The 6000-nt window shown below is 32.6% G+C and overlaps 1 protein-coding gene across 1 annotated transcript in view; it reads left to right on the forward strand.

The window, feature by feature from the left end:
• LOC111618203 (MAM and LDL-receptor class A domain-containing protein 1-like) overlaps window positions 1-6000 on the forward strand; it is a 28336-nt gene that overhangs the window by 21338 nt on the left and 998 nt on the right. The gene's annotated exons all lie outside the window — the stretch shown is intronic.

Raw genomic sequence — 6000 nt, forward strand, 5'->3', positions numbered from 1 at the left:
CTCAATATTCCACAAGAAAATCCAAGCAAAGCAAAAAATACAAGCTGGCCATCTTCATACCGGACCCTGATGAACCCTGGGCCCCCTGACTNTTTTTTCTCTTGATTGGTGATGACATGTAATTCATTCAAACAATATAAAATGAACATTTTTAATATGGGAAATTAAATAATTTGGGATTCAATTAAACAAGATAGTGTTAATTCAGTATCATTACGTAGGATGAGTCAAAAGTCAGGAACCTACCAAATATTTTAAAATGCTTAACGTTAACTAAATCTAACTATTATCATTATGCATTATACTGATGGGTGTACTTATAACATGATACTTTATCACATAACATCTTGAAAGCTGCTATCTTCAATGTTTCTTAAATTATCAAACGAAAAATCAGTGCTATAACCACTCTAATTCATGGAATTAGAGTGGTTATAGCACTGATTGTCTGAAAAAGTAATAGTGAAATCCATGGCCTTCACATCCTACAGTGGGGCCCCCAAATCAGGATCGTTGGCGAGCCTCTCCCACTCAAACCTGAGACTTCAGTAGTGTGAGGTAAGGGACCCAACTACTCAGCCTTTGCAGCTGCTTTGGGATGTGATAAGGCATCTAAATGACAAAAATTATTATTTTCATTTGCAAATTAAGCATACATTTACAAAAACATAATTAGATTTATTAGAGACAAAAGCAGAATTACACCAACAAATTTTATGATGACGAACAACATTAAAAACAAAATAGACAACACAAGAACTGAAATAATGACAGAAATTGAAAAAGAAAGCACATCAACAAGACAAAACCCAATAACCTATCAATTAAATTATTTCGTAATAAATTTTCTGGCTTTTGCCGAAGCAAATTTTCAATCATGTCACTAAAATTTGTTTGTTTAACTAAATCATTTTCAATGCACAAAATTGCTAGGTTATTTAGTTGCTCCTGAACAGTTGAGTTTCTTTGCCACGTCTTCAGTGAATTTGCCAGTTTACTGAAAACCTCTCAGCTGAAGAAACAGTTACTGGCACTGTACAAAACAGCTTAATTGCGAGACTAGTATTGGTAAATAAACCCTGAAGATTTTTATTGTAAATTGCACTCAGAATTCCAATTTGGCTTTTTTTTTGCAGGTAATTTTTATACTTTTATATTGTTATATTAAGTTAATAATAGTAGCTTGGAATATTAATTAAACTATGTCAAGAATTAAATATTCCAATTAAATTAAACTCAATATTTCACAAGAAAATCCAAGCAAAGCAAAAAATACAAGCTGGCCGTCTTCATACCGGACCCTGATGAACCCTGGGCCCCCTGACTAGGGTCCAGTCAGTCACTACCACGTGGGGGCCCTGGTGAAATCCATTCTAAATATCATTATTCATTTTGAAATTATACTGCTACATAAACAAATATATCTCAGGCATAAACAGACAATTTACAAAATGTACTCATTATGTTATTCATTTTCAACAAGGCACAGTTATGGATATCGTTTTTCAGTTAGATTGAATGTGGTGTAGCATATCTAGTGTAATGCTAGTACAAGCATTGATAATGCCATCACTATAAAACTGTGAATGACAAAGACAATATTGATAAAGATATATACATGAAAGCATCCTATAGAACTTTTAACAAGTAATAATTTTAAAAAGAATAAAAATATTGCAAAATGGATTTTCGGACAGTCTCCACACGAATAATCATATAATTTCTTTCTATTTTAAATCTTTAAGTTGTTTTCAAGATGGTGCCAGGTAGGGCAGCATGTATCAGATACATTCGTTAATCTAATACAGAGGTCCGCGGGTCAGTTCTTCTGGTCCGCCACCACACTATGCCACAAATGAGCCAAAATATAATTATATATATGGAAATATAGATTGTAGATAAACTTACTATGTAGAAAAAATTAAAATAAATGTAAGTAAAAATGCCAAAATTGCTCCAATCTAACAGTGAAATAAAAATTCAGCAATTTTTTGCGACTTTGGGTATAAGAGAGCACTCTTTATATAAGTACCTGCAGTGACGTTTTTAAGAAAAGCGATTATCAGCTTGCTGCTGTGATCATGTTCGTGTATTGGTAAATAAATATGTTGGTTGCTTTAATTTTTTGCATATTCAGTATACTGTATTGAACAAAATGGTTATGCAACCTGTGCTTGTTATTCAGTTATGTGGCCTGCTGTGTAAAAAGTTGGTGACCCCTAATCTAATACACAGTAGTAATTATATTTTTCTAATATTACACATCTCAAAGGTATTTGGGTTGTTTTTGACTTTTAAATTCCTAATGTTTCAAGTAAAATTTACATATTTTTTATTCATGTAATCAAATTATTCAAAATAAACAAATAAAAATAAAATCTTTAAAACATTTATACCAAAACAAAAGTAACTATTACATATACCAAATGGACTGCCAGATTATTTATTGGATTGTAACAAGGTTTAAAATTATTTCCAATTTTACAATTGGAAATAAAGTAATTTGGTTATAGGTAGGCAGTTTTCTTCCAGAATATTCTAAATTTAAGTTAGAAAATTAAATTTATTTCTAATTATTTATCATTTAAATTTTAAATTTATCATTTGATGGCAGCCAAACCATGTACTTATAGCCAAATTATTTCTAACTATTAAATTAGCCTTGTTACAACCCAGTAAATAATCCAGCAGTTCATTCAGCATATTTTATAGAATCAGGTTAATGTTTGTCATAATATTAAAGTAACTATGAACAAACAACAACATTACAACCCGATACATTATGTGAGATTCAGCCGTGTTTATTAACCTACCGCCTGACCTAACTCGTGAACAATAATAAGTTTCTTTAGAAAGTATCAAATTTCACACCTGGGAGTTAATTACTCAGCCAGTTCTCAGTCGCGAAAAGACGCTTTCACATAACCTTCTGACCTATTATTGCTAACTGTCAAATGAAAATAGCGACAATCGGAGGTTTTCGACACAGTCGCTGCCGTTCCTCTAAAAGAAGCATCCACCAGACCCGTACAATACCTCCTATTTGGATTATTCCGTAACAACGAACTTAAGTGCCTATTTGGATTATACCGCAACAACGAACTTAAGTGCCTATTTGGATATTTCCGTAACCCAGAACTTGGAAGTGACATCGTCAACAGCGGTTTGAAGACCTCGATCCATAAGATAACCTGTCAGGTATTTATCGCCACGCGAATCATATGTAAACTCTCTCTCTCCGCGACCACACTTTATTCCATTTAAATTTTTAATAAACCCTTTGTTGATTGTTAAGGGTAGTTCGAGTCTCTTCCCTATGTTAACTCTGACCTGTCGAATCCGACTGTTCGCGTACGGGACCGCTCGCGCGACGGACGACGAAATCGCCGTCTCGGCTTCCGTGTTCCTCTAAACACGGTGGTGTCAATCCTGACTGGGCACTAAGGAGGTGCCGACCCGGGAGGTCACAATTATATTCTACCAGCCAGCCAATGCCGTAAGTTATCGGGCCTGATAACATATGGCATTGGCTGGCTGGTAGTTTAAAGTAACTATAATTATAACAATTGAGATTTTGCTTTTCTACGTACATAATTTAATCATAACCATTAAAATGAATTATTGTTTTATATTTTTGCTTATAAAAATTTGATAATATTTTTGAAGATGGATAAATTGTATTCTTCTGATGGAATATAATTATTTCATCAGAAGGATAGGTACATTAAAAACTGTTAATGGAGAAACTAACAACAGAAACCAGTCCGATATTTCACCCAAGTACTTTCAAGCTTCTTAGGCTCATCATTATGAACACTAAAATACAAAATTTCCAAATTTTATCAAATCAAAAAACATTCCAAACATTCAGTTCAAAAACATTACAGTTTACAAACTCCAATGGTGGTACATAGATGGTACATGCTCTCAAGGAGAGTATGTACTGTACCATCTTCTGGACTGTTTTCTTTTACTTAAAAAATATACTTCTACTGTAAATTTATTCAATTCAAACATAGAATATTTCTTATCTCATATTTTTTGCAATCTTCATGGTTCTCTTAGTTCAAGATTTAACAATACTTATTCTCTATTTCTTTCTGTTTTTTTCTCTCACTATCAATTTCTATACCTCTGATAATGCTTTCCCATAATGTTTTTAGATTGACTTGTTATGGACAATGCGATATTTGCTATCCCTTAATATTGAACATGAGTGTCCTTTAATTCTTGCTACACATCTAGATATTTATTAGCAGCATGCTTTGACCAAATCTATTGTACTACTATGATTTATTAGGAATTTGGAAATAATTGAAATGCAAAAGTCTAGCAGGAATGGCAAATACATCTATTTTAGAGATGTGGACAGTCTATCTATCATTTGGAAATTCTTGTATGAGATTCATAAACTCACATTGGGAAATGCATCTAATTTTGTTTTGAATAATGTGTTTGTTTTATGTTATTTGCATGAAAAATTCTATTTTTTCATAGTTTGTACCTTTATATTGTTTGCACATGATATTTCATATTTTTTAATCTTTATTATATAATATTCTGTTCTTATTCCATTTTCTTCCAAGTTTGAGCCTGATGAAGGTTCTTAAAAGCAATTTAAAATGTTTATAGCCATTAATTTTCTGTTGGATATTTAAAGGTTTAGCATTGTGCTTATTAATGTTGCTCAGTTATATACTTAACATAAATCACTGTTTTACATAGCAGTGGTATTGTGAGAACCGAGGAGGTTAGTTGTCCCCACTTACCGGCGGCTCTGTCAGAGGATGGCTTTATAGGAGGGCAAAATAAAATGAGTGGGGAGGTTAATGAGTGAGTTGACAGGTTCCCAAATAAATATACAGGTTGAACAAGAATAACACATTTAATAAACAATTATAAAATTGTACATACAAAAGGCGAAAGTGAAGAGTTACAAAAATTCTATTCTACGTCGCGATAATGATTCGTCTTTCATATGGAACATCTAATTTCTATTCTCTAAGTTAAATTAAGAGACGAGAGAGAGACTTCTCAGAGAGAGAGTATACGAATAGATATCTAAAAAAAATAACTCTAAGTTCCTGATCTGTAATATGGGTCATTGGTAAAAATGTTCCTGGATCGTCATGGCAGTTATGGCGAGGTAGCAACGGATAGGGCGGCGGGATGTGGCAGTCGATGTCCGCCTTGTGAACTGCGTCTAAGCCCTCTTTATACTATTTTTGAGGGGGCGAGAACCATGATATCATTAATGATTTATACGCACACCTGTTCGTGTGTTGATGTCTGGATCTAGCTAGTACGGACCACTGGCACAGAGAAGTTTGTTTAATTTATTGATATCAGTGTCTAGAAGATATGATAAGAAATTTCTATAGGTTTGACAGCTCTCATCCATAAATTAACATTCAGCTGACAATAATTTCTGTAAACTGATCAACAATCTAGATATTGTTTATATTAAATGTCACGTTTGACTACGAATGAGGCAATTTATTGCTGTAACCACGTGTCACGTGCAACCAAAGAGGGGGTAAGAAACATCTCTTATCCCCATCTTGTTGCTATTAACGTCTATAGAATTACCTTTAAACAAATGGAGGAGATTTCTTTTATTGATATACTAACAATTTTTTTCGAGGAGATCGTCTCGGTCATCGACCACAGAAGACCCCCTTTTTCTCTTTTCACCTAATCACAAGGTTTATTAGAGGGGTGATACTGTTCTAAAACAAAAGGGTTTTGGACCTTCACAGTATTATAGTCATGATAGAATATGTGAATTAAATCTTTAATTTGCTAAAAGCTGAAAAACCTTTCTAAAGAGTTATTAAAATTTATTTATTAATAAATACAAATTCAACTTTCATAAACTTATTTGATTAGTTAGAAAATAGTAGTCTGAAAATTATAAAATTGGATATTATTTGATTAAAATTAAATTATTCTGTAATTGTATAAAAATTTATGATTTATATTCATAAAATATTTTTTTAT

The sequence above is a fragment of the Centruroides sculpturatus genome, unplaced genomic scaffold (genome assembly GCF_000671375.1).
Source record: "Centruroides sculpturatus isolate CEXI.00-Female unplaced genomic scaffold, Cexi_2.0 scaffold124, whole genome shotgun sequence".
Lineage (NCBI taxonomy): Eukaryota > Metazoa > Arthropoda > Arachnida > Scorpiones > Buthidae > Centruroides > Centruroides sculpturatus.